Here is a 27,568-nt window from a genome sequence, read left to right on the forward strand (position 1 = left end):
TTTTCTTATGTCAAATCAACTTAGATAATTAATGTAGTTCAGATAACATAATATTTTGAGTTTCTGTTGATTAAATCAATCGCCTTCTTTGTATTAATTCAAATTTTTAAGTGCAATGAACTCAAAATTTTAAGGCAACCAGGTAGCTTACTTTTTTAAGTTAAACCAACAATTCTTTTTTACAGTGTGTGTGTTTCATGACAGTACATTACCTGTCTATTAAAAGTATGGGCGGTATGTTGTGGCACTTGTGCATTATCAGATCCTGTTCTGTGTCTGTGCAGTGCTAGACTTTGTGTCTGTTCGTGTGTGTTTGTGCTTCACCGGTCTGTAGATATAAAGAGGAAACATCTGTTGTGCCTGCTGGTTAGTCAGTCAGTCTTGTACCTGCAGATATGGTTCACTAACCTGAACCTTCTTTCGTACAGTTTCAATAATACCTTCTCTCTCTCTCTCTCTCTCTCTCTCTCTCTCCTCCCACTCGTCCCTCAATAAGATCTGCCTCCCTTTATCCTCACACTCATCTTCATAAGCAGATCAGACAGAGGTTCAGTGCCGCCCATGGTCAGCACACTGGATTTAGACGCTACACAACACACTTTGTTTAGGGTGGGAAAGTCCCGTTGTCAAGGTAACCCTACCAAAATTAACACAAGAAAGCACCAAACTGTTGTATGAGAACACACAGACATGACCACACACCTGTGTCAACAGGAAATGGGGATTTCTCTTCCACTCAAATGTAACAGATGACATATATACGTTTTATATATATATATATATATATATATATCTCACAAATGAGATGTTTTAAGTGGCTTCTTAAGTGGTTTCTCTTATATAAGTGAGATTAAATAGAGAGGTAATGCAATATATATATTTATATATTCTCCTGAGAAAACATGTCTTTCTCTAACTGTGCTTTGATTTGCCAACATCTTCAACCAAATTTTATAGATTTATAAACACTCATTAGATTTTTTTTTTTTTTTCAATGAAACATAATTGTGAACACTATTAATCCTCCTGAGCTATAAAAGAGCAACCCATTGAGCTATAAAAAGTTTCTCTGTGTACAAGCTTTCCTGTTTGGTGGTTTTTCCAGACATGTAATAGTGTCTGCTCACTCTCTTGGACACAAACACTGTCCAAAAGTTTTAATCTATGAAATGATCAATAAAAGAACGAATGAATGAGCCAGTGGTGTCTAGACGAAACATTGAACAGTCTATCTGACCAAAGTGAACAGTACACATAGATAGATACATATATTTATGCACCCATCCAAACCAACACACACAGTGTGACTCACAGACATGATTAAGAGCATCTGAGTATATTTGTCAGTGTGTGTGTGTGTGTGTGTGTGTATACACATGCAGGACATTTCCCAAACAGCACATCAGTTGAGTCAGACAAAGACAAAGAGGACATAATATTTTGTTATGAAGACAACTTAATCAGGTTAAAACAATATTATAAAAGATATAGTTCTGATCCTGAATGCTGATTGGTCAAGCTGATTGGTTCTAGGCTCCAACCATGATGCAGTGTTATTTTAGTATTATATATAATACTAGTAATTATATATATATATATATATATATATATATAATGAATTTTAATAATTATTAATTTTATTTCAGCTTTATTTCAATGACCAAAAACGATTTTTAATAGCTTTAGTTTTAGTTAACGATAACACTGTTGTGATCCAATATATCTAAATATCCACCAAATATAATGACAGCTATGATGAAATCAGTCAAATACAGCATTTTGATTGGCTGGTGCTTTTCTGTCTCTGTTGCTTTTTTTAATGCACATCTAGGCTGAAAACACCTTAAACCGGATTAAACTGGTCTGTGGTCCAGACCGACAGGAGGCCCACTTGCAGTCTCAGCTGTTGGATTGTAGGAACAGGTGAAGTGTGCTGCAAGGATGACTATTCTTGTTAACGGGGCGCTGGGGATGGGGGAGGGGGAAAAAGATAAGTGGTCCCTCTTTTTCCGACCTAAAATAGTCAAAATAACATCATTCAGTGGCATTTGATCTGTGAGAGATTGGGCTGTGAGTATATACAGCGGTTACGAAAAAAAAACTGTTAATGACTTGAAAAGACAACGCATCGCTGTCAAAGTCCATATTCATCTGGACGGAGAGTTTGCCAGAGGCAGATCCTGTCACACATGGTCAGAGAAAAGAAGACTGAGAGAGAGGGGGCTGCTCAGACTCTTGTATTTAAAGGTCAGGTCTCATAAAGCTGATCATTCAGACAGCCTGACACTTACAGAGGTGAAGAGATGCCACAGGCGTACACACACATTCACAACACTCCCACTGGAGGCAGAGGGATGAGTCAACAAAACAACCCCAGAAACTCTCCCACGTCACACTCAAAAACAGCACAGATCTGCAAATTTCACTCTCTGTTTGCTTCACAGACCCATGCAACTCGCTCTCTGGTGACTGTAAAGACAAAAATAATTTACACTAGTGGTCGACAGGTTTTCATAATGCTGAAATAAACATAATGCAATGCAAGTGAGACATACAGAAAATTGATTAAGTGAAATTAGCACAATATTTATTCAAAAATAATTACAAAATTGTAAACAGAAGTTGAAGGGATAGTTCACCTAAAAATGAAAGCTATCCCATAATTTACTCACCCTCAAGCCAGTTTATATGACTTTCTTCTTTCAGCCGAACACAATCGGAGTTATATTAAAAAATATCCTGGCTCTTTCAAGCTTTATAATGGGAGTGAATGGTGCCATTTTTTTTTAAGCCCAAAAAGCGCATCCATCCATCATAATAGTAATTCATACGGCTCCAGGGGGTTAATAAATTCCTGCTGAAGCGAAGCGATGTGTTTTTGTCAGAAAAATATCCATATTTATAACTTTATAAACTGTAATCACTAGTTTCCAGTCACTCTTCGAACAGGACTCGTGTATGGCCGTTACCGGAAGCCAGCTATTACAGTTTATAAAGTTAAAAAATGCATAGCTTCGCTTCACAAAGCCTTTACTAACCCGCTGGAGCTGTATGGATTACTTTTATGATGGACTGATGTGCTTTTTTGGGCTTCAAAAATATGGCACCATTCACTCCCATTATAAAGCTTGGAAGAGCTAGGATATTTTTTAATATAACTTCATTGTGTTCATCAGAAAGAAAAAAATCATATAAACCTAGGATGGCTTGAGGGTGAGTAAATTATGGGATCATTTTCATTTTTGGGTAAACTATCCCTTTAATATTTGTTGGCAAGGAACAATTTTGGACACAATTATTGGCTGATGCTAATAATTTGATGATGGACAAATAACTATTGGTTAGGCCTAACTGATGTGAGGTTTTTCTAAATTTATCATCAACAGCCCAAATCAGATCTTAATGGATCTCAATTTGCTTACTTCCAAAGATCATGCACTTCGCTATATATATTTACACTACTGAGAAGACTAAGAAATTAATACTTTTATTCAGCAAAGACACATTAAATTGATAAAAAGTGACAAACAAAAAAACCCTTCATTACAAATGTAATCTCAAAGATTCTTCGAGCTCTGCTATTGTCTGACCAAGCCCCAGAAAGGTGTCTTGTTCCCAGGCAGTGAGGTGGGGTTGAGCCCCCCGTCTCTTGGAGCTCACTGATCCATCCAGTGCTGCTCCATTACACACTACTAAACGGGCAGGACAGCAATCACTTACACAATCACGGGCAGCCGAGATATATCTAACCTAACCAGCCATGAGAGAGTGTAAGTGTGTGTGCGCTGAGACGCACAGGGATAAGAGAAAAAAAAAGTGACTGGATGTCGGTGTAGTCACTAATTACAAGAAGTGACAAGGATCAGTTGTCCTGTTTTTACTTTGATCTCCGATCACAAGATTTTAACGGCCTCCCTACTGATACACACACAGAGCACTATTTACAGTCAACATTAAACAACATCCTCAACCCATTTTATTTCACTAATATGACATACTGTACTGTATTTCGAAGTGAAACATAATATTCAACAAGAAAAAATGTGGTGCGGGTCTGGCTTTTATCCAACAGCTATAGATTGGATTGTGAAAAGTGGGCGTTAGAAATAAGAATGAAGCCAGATGGTTAGGGGGCGGAGCAATATGCATGAAAGATTACAAACATTTTTCTCTTTGGAATAGCTTTGAATGATGAATAGTGAATAATAAGATCAGGAATGTGTACAAAGAAAGTAAATAGGGTCTTTTACGGTAAAACAGATAAAATGGCTGACCGGACAGATAGATGATGTCACCAGGGACAGATATATTGACATATTGAAGCATCTCTTTGTCTGTGACTTGTGTGCGCGTGTGTCAGTGAGAAAGAGAAAGATGTACACTGACAGAAATCAATGTGCACACTGACAAATCACTCAATGTAAAACAACACAGATCTCTAATTTCCTCTCACCTTTACTAATGGGATCTCTGACCTAGACGAGTGCACACACAACACATTCATTATTTGCTTTGATACGACACAGAGCTTAAATGTTATTGTTGTATAGAACTATAAGAGCATTTGAGACGAGCGTTTGTATTGAACTATCCACACTGACCTAATTCTATTAGTCAATGTGACCCTGAACACAAACTTTCCTGTGATAGTTCCCAACACACACAAACACATGCACACTTTCAAAAGATACATTTTAAGACAAGTTTAACACACATTTGTGTGCGCATTTGTCCTTTAAACTTTGCGGATCCTTTGACACTTCAGGAAACTCACATATGCAGCTTTTAATAAACACAATGGGAGGGTGTGACGCAATGCTGTGCTGAGAAGTGTGCGTGTTAAGTGACTGATAGACGGTTTGTCCCCGATTCCCTCTTAAGTGCAAAGGGGAAAAGCAAAAGAAAAGTGAGGAAAGGAAAGGAGAGGACTGAAAGCTTTGAAGCAGACCCAAAGGCAGTTTTGGTTTTGTTGCCACACTTTAGAGATAAAACAAACAGAAACATCTGTAAACGCTTTTTTTGTCTTGTTTTCTATTATACAACAGTTAGTTTCGGTACTCTAATCTGATTGGCTGAGCAGTGTCCCAAAAGTGCTGATATTTAGTACAACAGCACGTTTCACAGTTTACAGGATTTGTCAGCAACACAAAACTATTAATTCTGTTTTGACTTTCTGAACTATTTTCGTTGGCGGACTGAAAATGCTCACAATAACTAAATATTGTGTCTTCTCTGTTCTTCTAGGTAAATATCTAAACTAAATTAGACAATCACTGCCTTTATACTCAAGGCACTATGTAATAATGGCGATAAATTTTGGTGGAGTTTCCAAGTTGTAAAACTCGTTCACGTCTTTTGGCGAAATTTGTAATTAAAAGTTCAAAATGTGGAAATTTACAGGAACTCACTTGACCGTTGTGACTGTCATCAGCAACTTCTACATATAAAAACACAAGGTCTAGAGTAGGGCTGGGTATTGACACAATTTTCACGATTCGATTTGATTTCTATTCACATGCTTGTGATTTGATTCGATTCGATATAGATTATTTTGGATGTAGTATATCAGATACAGTAGATACAATTTTCTAGAGGAAAAAAAAATCAACTAATGCTGTAAACTACACATTTGAGTTGGTACTACATTACTATAATATTGAAGGTTAAAATTAACTTATTTATATACAAACACTTAAATTACACTCAATGATGTTTTTTTATAATAAATAAAGTTTAGAATTACATAATCATATTTCTACTCCAATTTGTTTTTTTGTTTTTTAAATATAAACATTTAAATTGTGGCTGTCATAACTGATTTATTCAAACATGCATTAAATATTGAAGAACATTAAAATTATAATGAATATGTAACGGTGCATATATTTATCAGAATGCTGCTCTCTAGAGTTCATTTTTCTAGCTGACTAATGAGTTTATGGTCACTGAATATGTTTTTCTGAGGTAAATATGACGGTACGTGACATTGTTTACAAGCTGTTTTATTGATGTCTTTCCGAGGTTGAAACACTGATTGAGCTGTTATACCAGACATGATACGGATTTCGGTAAGTTGTACTGTATCTTTTAACATACCTTCAGATGTTCATTCATGTTTATTTCACGCTGTAACTGGTATTAAAGCTGAGGAGAGGATGTTCACATGCGCTCCGTGCTGCCGCTTCTGTTTAACTGAGGCGCTACAGCGATCTGTCATGCCACATTAAACAGCACCAAAATGGTATTTATTTTTTGAATCTCATAATAAGATGGATGTCATTTGAAATCTTTGCTTAATATCAAAAGTAACAAAGCACAAAGATTATTACGATTTATTAGATGGGAGGCGCGCTACATGTTCTGTTCATTCATAAACTGAAAACCAACTAGACTTATCGATTCTTGGGATTTAAGAATCGATAACAGGTCGTAAAAATGAGAATCGATTAAAATCAAGAAATCTATATTTTTTACCAGCCCTAGTCTAGAGAGTCTTTTTTTAAAAATTTTTTTATAAAGTTGTTCTTCTTTTAACTTGAGCGGCGTGTTATCTGTGAGACGCTGCAAAAAGACACAAGAAGTGCAAGGGTCAAAGACTTCCGGCACATGCTTACATAGAAATCAGTGGAAAAGCAAAGCAATTGAATGAAAAAATGAAATGTGTTCTGTAAATGGACACTTAGTTCCTGAATATTTTTATAGAGGTGCATTAATATTTTGATTAAGATACCAACAACAATTCATTTTAGTGTTATGACAACTGCCACCAAAAATAAATGAAAAGCTTAGAGAAAAAATCTCTAAGTTGTCATCTCATTCCAACAAGATGTGAATGCAGCACAAATCCATAAACATTGTCTAAAACCAGAGTCAAAAACACAGAGTAACAAAGCATGAGTCCTCCATAAGCACCAAGAACATAATCAATAAAGAGTTCAAAGAGACGCATCGTTTGCCTTTTAATTATTTGATGAAATGAAAAGGAAACAGGAAGCGTGCGTATATGCAGATGAGTGGTGCGGTGTTGTGGACGTGTTATTTGTCAGGAATGTGAAGCACGCTCTCACTCTCATTGGGCTAATGGCATTTGATTTTTGTAGCTAGGCAACACTCCCATGCGTGACATTTACCTGCCAGACCAAATAACCAAATACAAAACATTCACATACACACACGCATTAACGCATGCAGATGTGCACAAAAGCAAGAGAATGGTCTTTGTTCATTCAGACATTGTCGATCTGCATGAGGGCCTTCGTCATCATCGGTGTAGCAAAGAGACCACGGTGTACGAAAATACACAGATCATCTGCTGATCTTAATCGCACGCCTCCACACACACACCCACACACTAATGACACAACATACACAACAACAACCAGTGGTCAAACAGGCTAATTGCTCTCTCAAACGATCACATTTGTTAATGCTTTCACTCTCTCACACAATTAGAGTGGAATAATAATACCAAAAACAACAGAGCTCTAAACATCCTCTTAATCTGAGACAAACAAACAGCATGCCAGATAAACAACAGAGATTAGAGATTACAATCATCTGATTGTCGTCTCTACATACACACACTCACTCACCTGTGGGTTTGCAGCAACAATCAGGCACAGTCTGTGACTGAGTGTAATGATTATTACTCTAAGACATGATCTCTGGACTATAGGCCGGCATTATAAGTATGTGCTCTAAGCCATAACGTGTGTGTGTGTGTGTGTGTGTGTGTGTGTGTGTGTGTGTGTGTGTGAGAGAGTGTGTGAGTGTGAGTGTGAGAGAGAGAGAGAGAGAGAGAGAGAGAGAGAGAGAGAGAGAGAGAGAGAGAGAGAGAGAGAGCTTTACAACAAGGCTTAAATGCTTGGGGGAAAAGTTGGCCCTCCTGGCACCCTCTTTTAACCCCTAATTCTCCTTCCAGACACAAAGTGAGCACAATAAACCCAGGCATTCAGTTAACAAAGTATTTCCCTCTGATTTTTCCATAAACATATCAGTGGCCCCAACACTTCTATCTATACAGGAGCAATGCAAAACATTTCTCTGTCCACACTGAATGTGAAACTGCTACTCGATGTGACTATAACAGCCAATTAGAAAATATTTGATATTTAAAGTGTTAGTTCACCCAAAAATGAAATTTCTGTCATTAATTACTCACCCTCATGTCGTTCCACACCTGTAAGACCTTTGTTCATCTTCGGAACACAAATTATGATATTTTTGATGAAATCCGCTAAAGTAAAAAAGTAGTAAAATGATTGTTAAAATAGTCAACGTGACTACAGTGGTTCAACCTTAATGTTACGAAGCGACGAGAATAGGGCTACTTTTTGTGTGCAAAAACAAAACAAAAATAACGACTTTATTCAGCAACTTCTTCTCTCCCCTGTCATTCTCCTAAGCTGTTTACGTTCAGCACTTCCAGGTTCTACGTCAGAATGGTGACTCAGTATTGGCCGACGCTGTTATTCTAAAATTATTCTCGTCACTTCATAACATTAAGGTTGAACCACTGTAGTCACGTTGACTATTTTAATGATGTCTTTACTACCTTTCTGGACCTTGAATGTGGTAATTATGTTGCTTTCCATGGGGGATTTTTTTTTTATTCATCAAAAATATCTTAATTTGTGTTCCGAAGATGAGCGAAGGTCTTACGGGTTTGTAACGACATGAGGGTGAGTAATTAATGACATAAATTTCATTTTTGGGTGAACTAACCCTTTAATGGACATGTGGAGTGGGCGGGGATACTGACAAATTGTTCTGTTGCTTGTCACTCATTATGGCTGGGTAAGACAAAAAAAAGACATAAAAACATGGTGTTATGCCACACTTTCAAATGTATGAATGTCATTGCATTACAAACAAAATATCAAAATAGCTTGAATTTTAATAAAAAAAAACAACAACACAAAACAAGTACACTTTAGTTGAACATAGTGAATCATACATTGTATTTAACATGTTTATTTCATTAAGACACCTGAGTGAACTTGAGGCTAACTCGAAATTACTAAAAATCACCAGCTGGTTAAAAGTCTTGCAAAATTGGTTAATTCTGGGAAAAGTTCTAGCATCATTTATTTACACAAGCCACTTGGTTAGATATTTTGTTAAGTAATGCAATGAAATTCCTACATTTTAAAATGTGGCTAAAAAACTATTGCGACCACTGTACAGACTCAAACATGTACCCAAACACAATAACAGAAGTTTAGACATACTGAAAAACGCTCTGGACAGAATTAACTCGACAGGTGTGTGTTCTTGTATGTGTGTGATTTGTTCATTCAGCTGAATCCATTCCCCAGTGAATCTCCACTGGCCAGGGCCACGTCATACGAGAACTGCTGCTTTGACGTCTTTTCCTGTGCCATTTTACAGTCCTTCCCCCTTCCTTTTTCTATCTTTAACAACATCTTTTCCTTATTTAAAAAGAAATCAAACGGAAACTGAACAAATGGAAGTTATCAGAACACACACTAGAGCGCTATGTGTGTGAACCAGGTGTGCTCCAGACCTCTCCTCAATCCTCCCTGCGTCTGGCTCTCATCCTCCTCTTATATCTCCAGACAGCTTTATTAAGTCGGCCCAGAATCCACGATAAAGAAAAACTGTGACGTCTCTGAGCTTGCAGGAATATCTGGTGCTACTATGTGATTTATAATGAGTCAGTACCGTAAATTCCCCTGACTTCTAATTATAGCTTTGTCTCAAAACCTGCTGTGCTGCCTATCTAGGCAGAATGGGTATGTTTTGAGAGACAGCCTGTACAACATCTTAATCTGTTGGTATCATAAGAAGTTTCGGTGATTTGTCTCTGTAACCGCAAGCTTGAATTTGAGTTCAACTGGCGCTAATGAACCCGGTCAGTTCTGCCACGATTTCTCATGACATGGTGACAAGAAAGTGACACAACTGAAAAGACTGAAAGGGATGTTTTACTGGGAAAAAAAAGAAGAGTATAGTGTTTGTGCTGGAGGGTATATCCTCCAGGTCTCGGAAGAGGAAGAAAAAGAAAAGGAGAAGTGAAAAAAGTAGAGAGCTTGTTGACATTGGGCCCACATTTAACCGCCTACACACCAGTCTGTGCTTTGATGTAGCAGGAGAAATTAAAAAAGGGTGGAACAGAGAACTGAAAGAGAGGGAAAGAAAGGAGCAAGAAAAAGAACAGAGAGACAAGGAAAGAAAAACACACCAAAGTCATCAACGTCTCAGTTTCAAAGTGAGAGAGAGAGAGGAGAGAGAGCAAGGTCAGGCTACCATATTAGCGGCTGAGCATCTCAAGCAAGAAGATATCTTTGGCTTTTAGCATTGTGAGATGTGGTGTTTGCTAAGCATCACTATTACTATTGCCTCATGTAAGATCATGTAAACGCCTTAAACTTGGTCTTTTTTTCAGGTAAATAAACTGTTTAAGAACCAAAATCTTATGTGCATGTCTGTTTGGACTGGATGAAAAAAAAAAAAAACAAGCAAAAGAAAAAACATTAAAAGTTTTTATGATAAGCTGATTTCGGATCATTATTTTTTGTACATGTAAACACAATCATTAATACCTCAAATCCTTCAGCTTGTTGAAAAGTGTTCTATTTGCGTTTTTTAAGCAATCACATATACATAGTGGATGATTACATAATTACATATAATAGTACTAAAACAATAGCGACATTAGCGGCAGCCTATCCATATTACCTTAGAAATGTCCTAGCCATTTTTCATCAGAAAAAAATAGAGTTTATTATATACGTGCCTCTTTCAGGGTGCCTATGGTTTTATGTTTGCACCCAACAAATTCAGCTATACTCAATAAGCTAATTCAAAAACAGTTGACATGGTCCAAACAACTGCATTTTACTATAGTTGCATACACTAACATTCAAAAAGTTTGGGGACAGTACATTTTTTTTTAAAGAAATTAATACTTTTATTCAGCAAGGACACATTAAATTGCTCAAAAGTGACAAAGACATTTATAATGCTAGATTTATATTCCAAAAATCACGGTTTCCACAAAAATAATAAGCATCTCATTTCAGCATCTATAGTAATAAGTAATTTTCTTTAGCAAATTAGTATGATTTCCGAAGGATCATGTGACACTGAAGACTGGAGTAATGACTGCTGAAAATCAGCTTTGCCATCACAGAAATACATTTTAAAGTATATTCAAATAGGAGGAGTGATTTTAATTTGTAAAAATATTTCACAACATTTTTACTATATTTTTGATCAATAAATGCAGTCAGCAATAAGAGACTTCTTTCAAAAAAATAAATAAAAAAAAACTTACTGACCCCAAACTTTTAAACAATACTGTAAAGTGTCAGACATTTTATTAGAGAAATGCTCTTCTAACTTGTAAAATCACATTATCTGTTTTCTAAGCAAAGAATTTGCCTCAGGTTAAGACTAGCATGAAATGTTGTTTCAAGCAGTGAACACATGTTATTCTGAGCTCCAGATATAAAGGAAGAGAACAGAGAATCCAATGTCTGACTTTATTTAGCTTAACTTTCCTTCACACCGTCCCTCTCACACACACAGTTCATACTATCCACATCCTCTCTTCTCGTGACACTGCCACAATGGCTGAATTCCCACCAGCCCTTATCAGAGGTAATGTACTTCCTGGGTCATGACCTTGGCAGGAAAAACCTCAACTTCCTGTTGAACTCGCCACGACCCGATACGCTTTTTCTTTTGAGTTTTCCATGACGTGATGCTCCCCAGCCATTCAAAAGAGTGGTGCACTTTCACTCTCCAAACTCTCTCACGCTTTACTACTAAATGGCAGCTTAAATTGTAAGCAAGATTAATCCGGAAAAGGTCCACAGTCTCAATCTAAATCTGATAACTAAGCATTTTAAGAAAAATCGGAACTAATCTGAGTATTTCAAAAAGTTCCATCAGAGTTATTCAAGGCTGATCTGTGCAAGTGCTGCAAAAATGTTACCCTCTATATGGCACATACACACTCAACTCACACTTGTGCAGCTGAAAGTTATTAATTTTTTATGAGAGTTGGCGATTTGAGGTGACATGAGTGACAGGAAGGATGCGATAAAGTTGAGCTTGAGTTCAATTTTATGCAAATGTGGCGACAACCAATGGGAGTTCAGACAGTGAGGCCTGTGATTTCCCAGCTGATACATTTAGATACAGTATTTAAACAGGAACATTACTAACGCCGACTTGGCAACATCCAGCATCTCTTTACTCACATGCAAGCGCCCAAACACACCGGCTACTTCCGATAATAGCATTTTATTTTGCTTGAGTGTTAACATTCCACAGTGTCTCAGTCCTTCGAAACATCAGAAGAGGTGATGATTCACTACTATAACCAGACACGCACACAGACACTCAGTGTCTGTTCACTGAGGTTACATCAATGCAACTCTCAAATCTACACGACATTCAGACTTCAAGGATACACTCCTGAAGGGATGACAGATTTTTGATTGCTGGGTGAACTATCCCTTTAAATTTCTTACTCACACATATTGTTTTAGACTGTTCTATTGCTTTTGTTTTTTTTCAAACTGACCTAATGATATTTTTTATCCCCTAACCTTTACATAAACCTCTATGCATTTTCAGATTTTCATTAAGATATTAAGTAGTGTGTTTATTAAGCCTGGTTGGTCTTCACAATGTGGGCAAAACCTGAGCCACACACACACACACACACACACACACACACACACACACACACCTGTGGCCTGAAGCTAGATATTCATATAAACCATAAAAGCTCTTTCAGGATCTAAATAACCTCAGGACCCTGACTTAATCTGTCTAAACTCAAAATATCACGCTGCCAGCCAACGGCAAAAACGGCTGTGGTTCTGTCCTGATTTCCTACTGTAAATCCCAATGCTAGCATGCTAAAATCCCTTCACTGCTCCACGACAGAGATCAAAACATCTGACATATGACAGTCAAAGTCTAGAGCAGTACGAACCAGAGGGAATGACGTGAACACAAGCACATGACAAGTGCAAAAAGAGAGATAAATGTCATAAGAGGAACTGTAGAATCATGTCATCAAAGAGAGAAAAAGAGAGATGCTAACTTAGCATGCATATTACTAGCATATTGGCTGTTTATTAGTACTTATAAAGCACATATTAATGCCTTCCTCTGCATGACCATATTCTAAATCCCCTAATCCTACCCAGTACCTAAACTTAACAATACTTTACAAACTATTAATAATCAGTAATTAGGAGTTTATTGAGGCAAATGTCATAGTTAGGCTAGTTAATAGTGAGAATTGGACCCTAATCTAAAGTGTGACCTTTATGAGTCATTTTCAAGGTTTGAATTCCTAGTTTTTGTCCAATTTAGTTTCATTTTTCATAAGTTTCCATCTATGATTATGTTTGTTCTTAAAATAAAACTAAAACATAATCATAAAGTGAAAGCTACAATATGAAAAACTAAACTAAATTGGAAATTGAGTCAAAATAGAAACTAAGCAAGCTAATCTGAAACTAGAAAATTGTAAAATGTTTTTAATTTAGTTTTTAATTTATATAGTTTCAGTTTTAAGTTTGTCAGTATATTTCTTTATATAGTTTTATAACAAAAAAACTAAACTATTTAAATGTCATGGTGATTCTATTTTAGTTTTTGAGCATGAATAATAAATATGGCTATGATACACAACATCATATAAAAACAAAAACAAATGAAATATCAAAATGACTCATGTGGGAGTGACAAACACCTGGTGGGGATTTGGATGAGGAAGAGAATGGAAAAGAAACATGAATGCAGAACAAAAGAGGAGAGAGAGTTGGAAAACCCTGTCCACCTCTGAGCCACATGTGCTGAGCGATGATGACCACTTAATCAATAAGGCCCCGTTTCCAAGACAACCCTGATTTCCTGTGCCATGTCCTCAGACACGATGATTGTCTATGATGCCGCCCTGAGTGTGTGGGAGTGTGAGTGAGAGTGTGAATGAAAAAAAGAGAAGATGAGTACATTTTGAGTAGATGTAAACACACACACACAGTTTGAAGAGCGTTTGTTTAATTGTCACAGCATCTCTCTTTCATTTCCTGTGTCCTCTCCCAGGATGACACACCCTGTGATGATAGGGTGGATGAATGTGTTAGCAGTTAGTCTGCGTTATTTTGTACAACAACCTCATTAATCGTGCATGATAACAAACCGGAGATGGCGACAGAAAGGTGATAAAACTCCACTCAGGTACACAAATGCAGCTACGCACATCTATGAAGGTGCTCTTGTGAATGAAGGAACAGCGAGAGGAAGCACAGTGAGAGGAAGGAAAGGAATGGAAAGACACAGGAGAGAGATTAGGAGAGATAGACGCTAAAGGAAAAGGGATTTATAAATAGGGTTTATCGCTACACTTTTACCTGTTCTTCTCCTCTCTTACAAATCTCTCCCACACACACACATATAAAGGCTTAACCTTTGAAACATGCGCTCTCTTTCTCCTGGGCGAACACACACACACACAGCTGGTCTCTTAAGCCCCTCATTTTTGGGTCAGGAGGTTGTGCTTACTACTTCATGTGGAGCTATTTCAGCCATAACGTAGATGGATTGAGCTGCACTAATCGCAAGGCCGACCCATGGCAGCAGAGCCACGGCAGGGTTACGCAAGGACCCTGTGAGTCTGTTACCACGAAAAGAGACTAAAATATGGTCCACACCGAGCATTCACTACTAGATGACAATTAAGCACAATGCTTTTGAACATTACTACACGGCTCTCTGGAATACTTAATTCTGATTGGTCAATCGCAGTCAAATGTTTTTGTATAATGGCTGCTAAACTGAATAATTGACCATTGTCCCAGGGCACCGATTTCCTATATAGCGGTGCTAGCTCTCTATTAATCAGTGATCTCTTTCTTTCTACATAATGAAATCATTTCAGCTTATATTAACGAATCTGCTTTGCATCAGGGTTCTGAATACACTATTGGGTATTTTGTGATAATGACCAACATTATCCCTTACTCACTGTACTTGAATAGCCACTTTAACACCTTTAAAAACAATGGCATTCACAGTGCACTTAACATACATAATGTCCCCTATTACCAAGTGAAACAATGTTCAACAGGAAGTAATGCAGTATAGGTGCAATAAATGGATTTTTTTAATTGTGATTTGACTGGATCATTTGGTCAGATGGATTGATAATATAGAAAAATATATATTAGCCTTTTTTTATATTTTTAAAGGGTTAGTTCACCCAAAAATGAAAATAACGTAATTTATTACTCACCCTCATGGCGTTCCACACCCGTAAGACCTTCGTTAATCTTCGGAACACAAATTAAGATATTTTTGTTGAAATCCGATGGCTCTTTGAGGCCTCCATAGCCAGCAATGACATTTCCTCTCTCAAGATCCATTAATGTACTAAAAACATATTTAAATCAGTTCATGTGAGTACAGTGGTTCAATATTAATATTATAAAGCGACAAGAATATTTTTGGTGCGCCAAAAAAAACAAAATAACGACTTATATAGTGATGGCCGATTTCAAAACACTGTGTCAGGAAGCGTTATGAATCAGCGTATCGAATCACGATTCGGATCGCGTGTCAAACCGCCAAACTGCTGAAATCACGTGACTTTGGCGCTCCGAACCGCTGATTCGACACACTGATTCATAACGCTCCGAAGCTTCCTGACGCAGTGTTTTGAAATCGGCCATCACTATATAAGCCGTTATTTTGTTTTTTTTTGGCGCACCAAAAATATTTGCGTCGCTTTATAATATTAATATTGAACCACTGTACTCACATGAACTGATTTAAATATGTTTTTAGTATATTACTGGATCTTGAGAGAGGAAATGTCATTGCTGGCTATGGAGGCCTCATTGAGCCATCGGATTTAATCAAAAATATCTTAATTTGTGTTCCGAAGATGAACGAAGGTCTTACAGGTGTGGGACGACATGAGGGTGAGTAATTAATGACAGAAATTTCATTTTTGGGTGAACTAACCCTTTAAATATGACTATAAAAATTTCTGTTTTATAGAATAACATGCGCACTGATGAATCATGCACAATCATATGACCGTTATCATAGGCGTTTATTTGACAACGTAAACAATATTGATTTCATCTTGTCTTTAAAAAGAACACCTGAGAAAATATAGAGCGATTTTACTAAATCCTATTGCTGTTCTCTACCATTTCTTGCACATTAGCCTAGAGCTTCAGATTCTAGTTTTCTGTGGTTTTTTGCAGAGTTGTGAGTGTATATAGTCAACAAGGAACTATTTAGCTCCAGAATGCTCGAGGAGAAGCCCTGATTGAATCAGCATGATTGGAGCTATTATCATGTTTCCTGTGCAGACCATGTGACGGGAGAGACGTGGCTTTTGATGTGAGCCAGTTTGGAAGCCTATGGCTGATGCGAACAAGCATACAGTTATCAAAGCAGGACAAAATGATGCAGATTCCCTCCATTCCATCTGGTGTTTAAATGTTCAGTGTATAGGAATCTACGTGTAATGCAGTGGGCAGCATTTGATGTAAAGGCTTAGCGTGCAAGCGTGTTTGTGGATGTGAGCGTCTGACCTGGACGTTATCTGGCGAGCCATACTTGAGTGTAACTGGGGGAGGGGTGGCGTCAGACATACAGAGATCAACCTCAATAGAGAAGATTAACCATGAACTAATCATCCTCTCTCTGTGTGCTTCAGGTGGTCTGTGTATTTGCGTGCACATGTGTGTGTGTATGAGGCAAGCGGCATGCAGCAAAACTCCTGCACTTTTCCGTAATCCTGGTCTCCAAGCGTGAGCCTGCGAGCAGACTAATCCGCCGTATTTACGTATTAATAACCAGCCAGGCCACAAGATCATCATTACACATGGTGTTGTTGTAAGTTAATCTCTCTAAATGGGATGCTTCAGCGCTACATGACTCCATGGGACAACCTGTGCATGACTGAAATGCGGAGAGAGGGCCATAAAAAAACAACACATTAACTTATCAGCAAGCATTAAAGCATTAAAATAAATAAATTATGAGAAAATGAAGATGATGTGACACTAAACAATGACTTCTTCTGTTAATCAGCAATCAAGCTAAGTTATCGGCCAATGCCATCTTACAAAACGACCCCATATCGACTCACATCTTCATATCTAGCAGGAGACGGGAATGAATGGCTGTGAATTCCAAAGGTCCAGCATGGCACACTAGCCATAAACGTCTAGACATCCCCAGCGTCTGTAAGGCTAAAGAGATTCTCCTTGATTTAATAGATTTATTAGGCTTTGATTCGATTAGGACAGAGAGAGGGCTCAGCTCTAAATGACAGCTCAGGCAGAGGGCACACTGGCTGCACAGAGGCTAAATTAAAGGGTAAGTACAGTCTGCCTCGGCTGCTTACCACAAGCCCAGACCCCTCTACCACTCTTCAGAGGTTTCACTTCAGCTAACGGCATCCCTAATCACTCTCATTATCTGAAAAGTATCAGGTTTTTAGGCCAGTGAAACTTAATTGTCAACGGTTTAATTTTCCGCTTGTGTTGCGCTTTCTGACAGTGCTCTTTGGTGGTAAACGGTGTCATGACTCGACCAAAAATGTGGGTGGAAAAAGGTCAGAAAATGGGAGACTCAGAAGAAACGATGCCACAAAAATGACAAGTGGAGGTAAAGAGACAACAGCAATTCTCTCCAGCGTCCAGTCTCAAACAAGCCTGCACTTTTCCTGTTGTTCCTGCTGTCATAGCAGAGCCAGATTTTTTATCTTATCACCCTTTCCGAGTGCATCTAAGCCAGAAATGTGGAGAAATGTTCAGAGCTATGAAGAAATGTGCTTAGTGGGTTGGGAGTGTAGGGTAAACAGGGTTTTCGATGAGAAAAAAAGAAGACGCATGTCCAGTTCAGAGTAAGGTCAGCATTCAGGTGGAGGTTAGGAATGCATGCACAAACCAAATCATCCACCCACACACAAGACACACACACAGGCCAACCATGTGAGTCTCACACGCTTATCTCATGGGTGCATTCCCATTCTCCACCATTTCTGTTGCCCTCTTCATTTCATTCCTCTTTTTCTTCTGGTCTCTTTCTTACTGTCCTCTGCCTGTCAAATGATTGCTTAATAGTGTTTCTCTTCTCCTTTTTTTTCACATAACACAGATTAAACTCTGGAAGAATCTGACTTCCTTGTCAAATGAAAAAAAATAAACAAGTCTTCTAAATCAGTGACAGAGACCTGAAGTCATTCAGTTTCAGAGAATTCAGGCAACATGAGCAACTACTATGACACAAAGCTGAGCAGAACTCAACTTTATGCAAATATGCAGTGACACAACTACCATTGAGAGTGCAGACAGTGATCCTTAAAGGGGTTAGTTCAGCCAAACATGACAATTCTGTCATCATCTACTCAATATCATGTTGTTCCAAACCTTTGCATGTCATAGGCCAATTTCAAACTTCCGGGTTAGCCCACGCTGGGTAAACTTATTTCCGGTAACAACGATGGCTGAGCCTAACAAGAACCAATTCGGGAATCAAAGTCTTTGAGCAAATTAAATATTATGAAAATGTTTGAACTAGCTAAATTTAAGAACCAATTCGAAATGATGGCACTTAACTTGGATATATCTTTCTCCATGTCTTTTTGGTGTGGCTGTGCATTATCAAACTCAATGTATCTTCAGAGCTTTTTGCGATGTGCTGGGGAAATCATCGGCTGGCAACTTCCTTCTCACACAGACCTGATACGCTGAATCATAATGAGAAGACGAACCGTTCGCTCCCTGGACACGTATCTGGACATATCAATAATAAAGGGCAACACTTCTGTCATCTCTCAATTATATTTCATCTCATTCACTCACATATGCTCCTGTAATCATCATCTTAAAATCTGTAAATATGCACACTATTAACAAACCCATTAGTAGTAGTATTGTTGCTGAGGTACATTTCATAATTGCACTGCTTACTATTTAAGGCTTGTTCACACCAAGGATGATAACTGTAACAATAATGATAAAGATATAGTCCTAAAAATCTTTTAGAGTCCACACCATAATTATAACGATAACGAGAAACGATATCGATGGAATCACTTTCAGAAAGATATTTTTCAGCTGAAGAACGATAAAAACATTGACAGCCAATCAGAATCCATCCTGCTTTAAAGAGCTTGAGCATTTAAAGCAGCAGAAGACAAAACTGCAGCACGCTTAGAATAAACAGAACGAAATCCCCCGCTGGTGTTTTTCCGCTAATGTAGTTACCTTCATTCGTGTGAATGGGTCTTAATGCAGACTGTGATTAATGCATGTTATATACAAAGTGGTCTTGGAAATAAATTATGTCTTAGTTTTATCATTGTAATGTCAGAATCAGTTAATATATGCCTGAATGCAGGATATAATGTTGTGAGATTAATACATGCTGATATATACACCGATCAGGCATAACATTATGACCACCTTTCTAATATTGTATTGGACCCCTTTTTCTGCCAAAACAGCCCTCACCCATTGAGGCATGGACTCCACTAGACCCCTGAAGGTGTGCTGTGGTATCTGGCACCAAGTTAGCAGCAGATCCTTGAAGTTCTGTAAATTGCGAGGTGGGGCCTCCATGGATCGGACTTGTTTGTTCAGCACATCCCACAGATGCTCGATTGGATTGAGATCTGGGGAATTTGGAGGCCAAGTCAACACCTCAAACTAGTCGTTGTGCTCCTCAAATCATTCCTGAATCATTTTTGCTTTGTGGCAGGGCGTATTATCCTGCTGAAAGAGGCCACAGCTACCAGGGAATACGGTTTCTATGAAAGGGTGTACATGGTCTGCAACAATGCTTAGGTAGGTGGTACGTGTCAAAGTAACATCCACATGGATGGCAGGACCCAAGGTTTCCCAGCAGAACATTGCCCAAATCATCACACTGCCTCTGCGGGTTTGCCTTCTTCCCATAATGCATCCTAGTGCCATGTGTTCCCCAGGTACGCGACGCACACGCACCCGGCCATCCCCCACATAAAAAAAAGATTGTTATATAGATTTGGAAATGGCATGGGGGTAAGTAAATGATGACAGAATTTTAATTTTTTGGGTGAACAATCCCATTTAGGCATTACAATTATATTTCTAGATCTGTATTTTTAAAAATGATTTGAGGTGGGCATTGATCACTCAGCAAAGTCTTACCAAAGCTTGATTACTTGGTTTCTGATAGTCTTAGCACAATCAGAATGGCAGGGTGGTGGGCCGGGCTGGCAGTGCCCTCTGAGGAGAGCGGATGCCAGGCAGGAACATGCAGAGGGGCCGTCTGTGCCAGTGAGGGCAGACTCAGGCTTTCAGCGGTCATGAATGAGGCTTATTTATCCCAGCGCGTGAATAAGGCCAGTCAGTGAAAACAGCACAAAAGGAGACAGAGGCTCGTTGGCATGCACACAGTGTTGCCTCAAAAGCAGTGTTGCAAGACTTTGGTATTAGTGAGAGGCATTGGATGAAACAGAGATCCAGTGTGTGACGGGATCGTTTCAAAGCACTTTGTTTGCGAGAGAGATCGTCTGATTCTGTTAATATTGTAATTATAATTTAACTTATGCAGTGTTAAAAGTCTAATTCCATTGTCACGTTAGCAACAATCACACTTATCCTAAAGTTACATGCACTTCCTTGTTTTTGTTTAGTTTTTTGTTGCTTTGTTGTTTTTTTGTTTTTGTTTTTGTGAGGGGGCAGGACCTTGGGGCTGTGCATCCTGGGTAAGTAATCTGTCTTTGTCTCTTCCTGGTTTTGTTTGCATTGGCCTGGATGGGGTTCACTGAAAGTAGACACAGACTCATCGTCCAGGGTATGTTTGGGTCCTAGGGCTGGGCCATTCAACATATATTTAAAATATATAAAAACATTATTTTAGATAATGTGAACATGACAGCACTATAAGGCAGGGCTTTTTTTAGTAGTGTCCCAGATTTAAATCTTATTAAAATGCAGATAGAGTCCATTTGAATCTCTCATTTGTATTATCACTCAGACGTGTTCTCAGAAGTTCCATGTGGCATTGTAATTTCTATTTAAAAGTAAATAAAGTGTATAAAATATAATAAAACTTTTTAAAAATGTATTGTGTAGAAAACATTTTACTGTATTATATGTCTTGTGTTTAACAAAAATCATCATTTCAAATCATTTCAGACTGAACGCATAAATATCAAGATACACTAGTGTTCAAAAGTTTGGGGTCAATATGATTTTCTTAAAAAAAAAATAATACTTTTATTCAGCAAGGATGCATTAAATTCATCAAAAGTGCCCAGTAAAGACTTCCATATTGTTAAAAAAGATCTATATTTCAAATAAATGCTGTTCTTTTGTTCTATTTAAGAATACGGATTAAAACGAATCAGTTTCCACAAAAACAATAAGAAGCACAACATTTCTCAACTCTGATAATATGAAATGTTTCTTGATCACCAAATCAACATTTTAGAATGATTTCTGAAAGATCATGTGACACCGAAGACTGAAGTAATGACTGCTGAAAATTCAGCTCTGCCATCACAGAATTTTAAAACAGAAAAGAGTTATTTTAAATTTTAATAATATTTCATAATATTACTGTTTTTACTGTAATTTTAAACAAAAAAGTTCAGCCTTGGTAAGCATATAAGTCATCTTTCAAAAAAAAATCAAGAGCCAAAACTTACAAAGCTTTTGTATATATTGAAAATCTTCAAAATGCTGAAACTTTTTTATCTTTATTGCCCATCCCTACTGGGTCCCCAAATGAATTTCACAAAATAGCAGTGTTTAGCATCATTCTCAGTTCTATGTGCATGGGTGATTCCTTCTTCCTATTGGAAAAACAATCACTATCTCTAGCTTTCATGATCAACAGAAATTAAAATTCCCATCAGAGCGCGATTCCAGCTGGTACCATCAGCGAAGGACAAGATTACAGACAGATTGATGAAATGATTCATTTAGCTAAAAATATGCCACGTCCAAGCATCAGTAACTTCAGCCTTTTGTAAATAACCTCTGAGAACAGCAAAACAGGGGTAGAGGACCACAGTAATGATTCAATTAATCACTTTACACATGTCTATTCATGCCCAATCTAACCTGATTAATGTGCACTTCTTAATTATTATCCCGGCACTTTTTGAGACACTCATTCAATGTCATTCCTGACGACGTTAACGGCTTTTAACAGCGAAATTAACACAGTCGCCTGGTTTTCTTTTATGGAATTATAAACTCCCAGAGAACAGAACAATGCCCTCCCCGCTTTTTGATTTGAATTCACAAGCACTCTTTCATGTTCTCATTTGCATCCATTAACCAAACACATCCATTTGCCTTTTATTTTAAAAAAAAAAAAATCCTTTTTGTGACCTCAACGCTTTCAGTTAATACCAAGCTTAAAAGCTCAATTTAAGGGAGCGAGAAAAATGGACAAATGACAAAATACAAAATTGGCAGATAATGAAAACAATGTTTTTTCAATTGTTGTATGCAGTCTGAAGGTGAGCCCATACTGTCTTGCTGTTCCTCAATGAGCTGGTGAGCTCATAAAGGTGCATACGGCATCTGATATATTTCTTATATATTTCTTCCACATATAGGTAAGCATTAAAGGGATAGTTCACCCAAAGATGAAATTTATTCCATGATTTTCTCACCCTCAAGCCATCCTAGGTGTATATCTTCTTTCAGACACATAGTACGTCATGGCATATAAAGTTTTAAATAAGGATAGTTGTCTTACACAAACTGGAGTTGTATGGATTCATTTTTTTATGGATGGATGCATATTTTTTGTCTTCAAAATTTGGGCAGTTATTCACAACCATTATAAACCTTGGAGGACTAAGGATATTTTATCTCCGATTGTGTTCGTCTGAAAGAAGATAGTCATATACACCTAGGATGGCTTGAGGGTGAGAAAATCATGGAATAATTTTCATTTTTTGGTGAACTATCCCTTTAACTGTTTAACTCCTGTCCTAAACCTGAAAAGTGCTGTATACAGGAGGTAGGGAGGCATAAATGTGTCCTTCACTGTCCATAAAAATCCCACAATCATGAGAAAGAAGCAAAATAATTAATTATTTTAACAACTTCTGATTAAATTTCTTCTGAGAAATAAGTAGTGCTTGGCTATCTCTATCATTTGACATGATGCTATGAGTTTACTTAGAAGGTGCGTTCATAGAAAGGCGCTGCCAGTGAAATTACTGGCTAACTGGAGAGCAGGACAGCTGCCTACATTTTGGATGCAGCCAATGTCCTGCATTGTCTCTATACTGACACACCCTCATGCATCATTCCATTTGGTGCAGTTTTAACAGTCTCTTTCCTTTCCTCTGCCTCACTGACCTGTTTCTTTTCCCTGTATTTTAAAAGCAAAGTAATACAGAATCCATGTCTGCTGAAGTCTTTCAGTCTAACTCATCAAAGGTACCATGTCTCCTCTCTCTCTCTCTTTTGTCAGGTGTTATTTATGAGATGTGTAGCGGAATTCCTGGGAGCCTGCAGCACCTGCTATAGTTGGACGGGGAGCCGAGCGGCAGCTGCCGTACTCTGTAAGAGCAGAGAAAATGTTGTGAAAGCACTGTGATTATGTTATTTAAGTGTTAAGGGAGACCGGGAACATTAAAGGACATTGAAAAAGTGTTGTGGATTTGTTCAGGGAAGCTGGAAGCTGCAGAAGAACTGTGAAAGCTTTGTGAGAACAAAAAGATCTAACAACGTTTTCAAACACATTATGAAAGTGTGCCCAAAATGTTAAGTGGATCCTGGGAGTTTTTAAGAATAAAGCATGCACTGTAAACCCAAATTAGTTGGCAAAACTCAAAGCATTTTAGGCAATTCAAAGTTTAAGTAAGCAGAACTGGCAGATTTTTATTTTGTACTCATACATTTTAATTTATTAAATTATTACATTTTATTTATTAAATTATTATATAACCCCAATGTAAACTTTTTTATTAGTGTAAAATTAGCTAGCTATAAGAAGCTAATTAAAAAAATGCTAACTTGCTAATTTGCTAACATGTTAACAATAGCATGGTATAGAGCTTGCTGAATAAGTACAGCAATATAAATCATTTAACATGCTTGCTCTCAAACCAAGCCGCATGCACCACTTATCACCATTATGGTAACTCTCCAAAAACCCACATTAACAGAAAGTCTTCTAAATTAGCCTAACAAAACATTAATCATGACTAAATCTCCCACTCAACATTAATCTTGCACAAAAAAACATTATATAACACTTAATTTTAGCATTTACTCTCCATTTCGAGTGCCATTTTCAGTTAAACTTAAGTTCATCTAAATTCTAAAAGAAACAAGTTCATAAAACTCAAAACAATGAAAAAGTTCAGTTTACTTAAAATATATCAGTTCTGTGAACTTGAAAGAAAAAGTGCTAAATACTCATAAAAGTTCATTTGACTGAACTAATTGTTAATTTGCTTAATTTAATTTTGTCCTACTCAAACCAATTAATTATTTTGAGTGTTAGGGTGTACAGTGTGTAGCTGAGCTAAAGAATAAAGAAAGACAATTAAATTAATAAAGATAATACTTTAAGGTTCAATTTGTTAAAATTGTTTAATGCAAAGTTAATTTTTACAAAAACACTATTGTTGATTGTTCATTTTTGTTCATAAAATATTCAATGTTAATTCATACTACAACTTGAAATGTTAAAATGTATTAGCATATGTAGAAACTAACCTTGATTAATAAATACTGAAAATGTGCTATTCATAATTGAACCATATTGTAAAATGTTTCCAAAACTAGTAATAAATAAATATTAAACGCTAATAGGTAAACATGCACTTCACATGAAGTGTAAACATCAAAAAAATAAAAATAAACCGACGAGTAACTTTCCTATTTTTTGCCGACGTTTGGACTCAAGTTCAGTCATTACTTCTTGTCAGTGTTGTAACCAGGTAAACAGAGCACACAGGTGAACATAGCAAGGTCAGCGTTTGTTTTGACTGCAAACACCTGAATCAGGACAGGTGGACTTTAATCTGCCAGTTTGGACAGAGAGCATCATCGCCAACACAGCTAAAGCACACAACGAACAAAAAACACATTAGCACCTGAATGCTGTAGCATCTGCTGGGTGAAATCAGTTCCACTAAAAGTGACCAAAAACACGAGACCATCCTTAAAATCAACCATCAAGGTTTTAGTGAATTTACTGGTCTTATAATGCATGATTCATTGTTGTGTGTCATTCTAAATTAAAAAATATATATTTGTAATCTTCAGTCAAAATGCAATAAATTGCTCTGACTCAATTCAATCAATTCCTGATAAATAATATTAACTTTTTGTCATTAATTATTATATTTCACTCAGAAATACATAACATTATAGAAGTAAAATAGATTGCAAATGTCATTTCAGTTTCAAGTAGAATGCCAAGATATTAACCACCAATCGGTTCAAGGCACAGAACAAAATTATTACACAAGACATTTATTTGCTCTTGATGTCTAACCCCAGTTCAGTATCAGGTAACTATCAGGTAAACTTGGCAAGGCCAAATACTGTGTACTGCAAATACAGGAGGGATACCACTCCTTGCACTGTGATTGGCTGAAATATAGAGTGGGAAGCTCTGATACCATCAGGTACCAGGTGCAGACGGACAGCAGGGGTGGGGGAGTCTGACAGCACCAGCAGAGGTGAACGCTCACAGCTTAAAAAAATGTCCAGATCACGTAGAGCGAGAGCATGAAACCAAATCTGGTTCACATTAGGGCAGTTTTACAAAGGAAATGTTGCAATGACATCCCCTCAACCTCGCACGGGACCCCAGGATAATTATTACTAGTCGAGGTGAGAAATTCCCGGGATGCCATTTAACACATGGACAGATGACATCAGAGGAAATCTGTGGGGACCTGAGGCAAACATATGGAGCTGGAGAGCAGAAACAAACAGTTTACTAAACACCACTTAAACATATTCATCATCACATGTCAAGCCAACACACACAAGCATGTTTAATGCTTCCTAACAGATCACATAGACCCTTAAGAAACATTTTAATTGGGGTGACAGCATCTTGTTTTATTATATTTTGTGTACGAGAGGCTGTGATACATCACAAAGTGATACATTAATAAAACACAGACCATACATTTCTTCATACAGGGTATAAATGACCAATGCAGCATTTTTTTCTGTTTTTCGCAAAGGCTACACTTTTCGCCCCATCATATCTTTCTAGATGTTTACCAGTGTTGACGGTCGCTGTGGCAGAAAGCCTTTCACAATCTGACTAATAAACACACTCATAGTATGACCTAACATGCTACTTCTCCAGGGAGTTCAGATGGACAAGGACACACACACACACACACAGATCTCCAGGGAGCCTTGGATAGAGACGCATTACGAGTACCCCCTCAAATCATAACGCATCAAACCCTGCAGAGCTCCTCAGAACCTCAGAGAACAGAGATCTCACGCTGCCTCCCAGCATCCCTGACATTTCATACATCACTTTGATAGATCACCTTATCAGTGCAGCCGCTCGCCGGCATAAGAGCTGTATTCATAAGGCCATGCGAGCCTTTGAGCTGATAAAAGTATACAGCATATTCATCATTATCTTCTTAGCATTGTTTTGATGTGATAAGGGCTGAAAGCATTAAATGAGGATGCATTATTTCTAGCTGTAATTTCACTTTCTGATGCAACAGGGCTGCAAATGTTGAAAATGGAACGGTGACGGCTGAAGGTGTGTTGATACTCTTTAGGAGCTGTTTCTGTGCGAAAAGAGACTGCCATGTCTTTTGGATCAATCAGGAGATATTGCAGGTTGTTGCCTATTATAGATGCAATATAGGGATGATGGGATTGGATGTGAAGGTAAAGCTGGTAAGATTAAAGAAATGAAAAATATAGCTTTTCGTTTTTAGCAGAGGTTCTTTATACACAGGGGGTGAAGATAAGAAAAACACTCTAGGTGGTGATAAGACTTCCATTGCTCATCCTTTACTATGTCCATATAATGCATTGAACAGAATGGTTTTAGGTAGATTTTTTATTTTAGGGGGGGGGGGGCAAGGCTAAGGAATAGTATACAGGTAAGCAGATTACACCTCTTCAGGGTGATACAAGACCCTACTTAAACAGAAAATATTAATTTTGCATATTTTTTTTCCTCAAGATAACTCACAGTACTCGCTCAAGTGGTATTTGTAGCCATAGACTGTAACAAAAACAAAAAAAAGATGGATGACGCACCTTCACTCTCTTCCATTGTAGAAAGTGAAGCCGCAGTCTGCACAGTAATGTTTGAAGTAGAGCCGCGGTATCAAGGCCCCGCCCTCACTCCCGCAGAATCAGTTAGTACAATTTACTGCAGAACAACTCATTATGTTGGTGTGAAATGAACAGTTATGAAAATGTAGAAATTAAATCTAAAGCTCCAATCTCCTCCCGAAAATCCCCCCAAAAAGTCAGTTGCCTCAGTGACTACTTCGCTCATAGAAGCTGTCAATCTCAGTTGACGTCACACT

At 37.7% G+C, this 27,568-nt stretch overlaps 1 protein-coding gene and 1 long non-coding RNA gene across 2 annotated transcripts in view; one reads left to right on the plus strand and one right to left on the minus strand.

Moving 5' to 3' along the window:
- The window catches only part of zeb1b (zinc finger E-box binding homeobox 1b), a 65,035-nt gene that overhangs the window by 25,144 nt on the left and 12,323 nt on the right, over positions 1-27,568 (minus strand).
- LOC127523316 (uncharacterized) lies at positions 15,965-27,220 on the plus strand. The gene is made up of 2 exons (XR_007932846.1): positions 15,965-20,764; positions 23,500-27,220. It is a non-coding gene; the product is annotated as an uncharacterized LOC127523316 (long non-coding RNA).

Source organism: Ctenopharyngodon idella, chromosome 12 (assembly GCF_019924925.1).
Source record: "Ctenopharyngodon idella isolate HZGC_01 chromosome 12, HZGC01, whole genome shotgun sequence".
Lineage (NCBI taxonomy): Eukaryota > Metazoa > Chordata > Actinopteri > Cypriniformes > Xenocyprididae > Ctenopharyngodon > Ctenopharyngodon idella.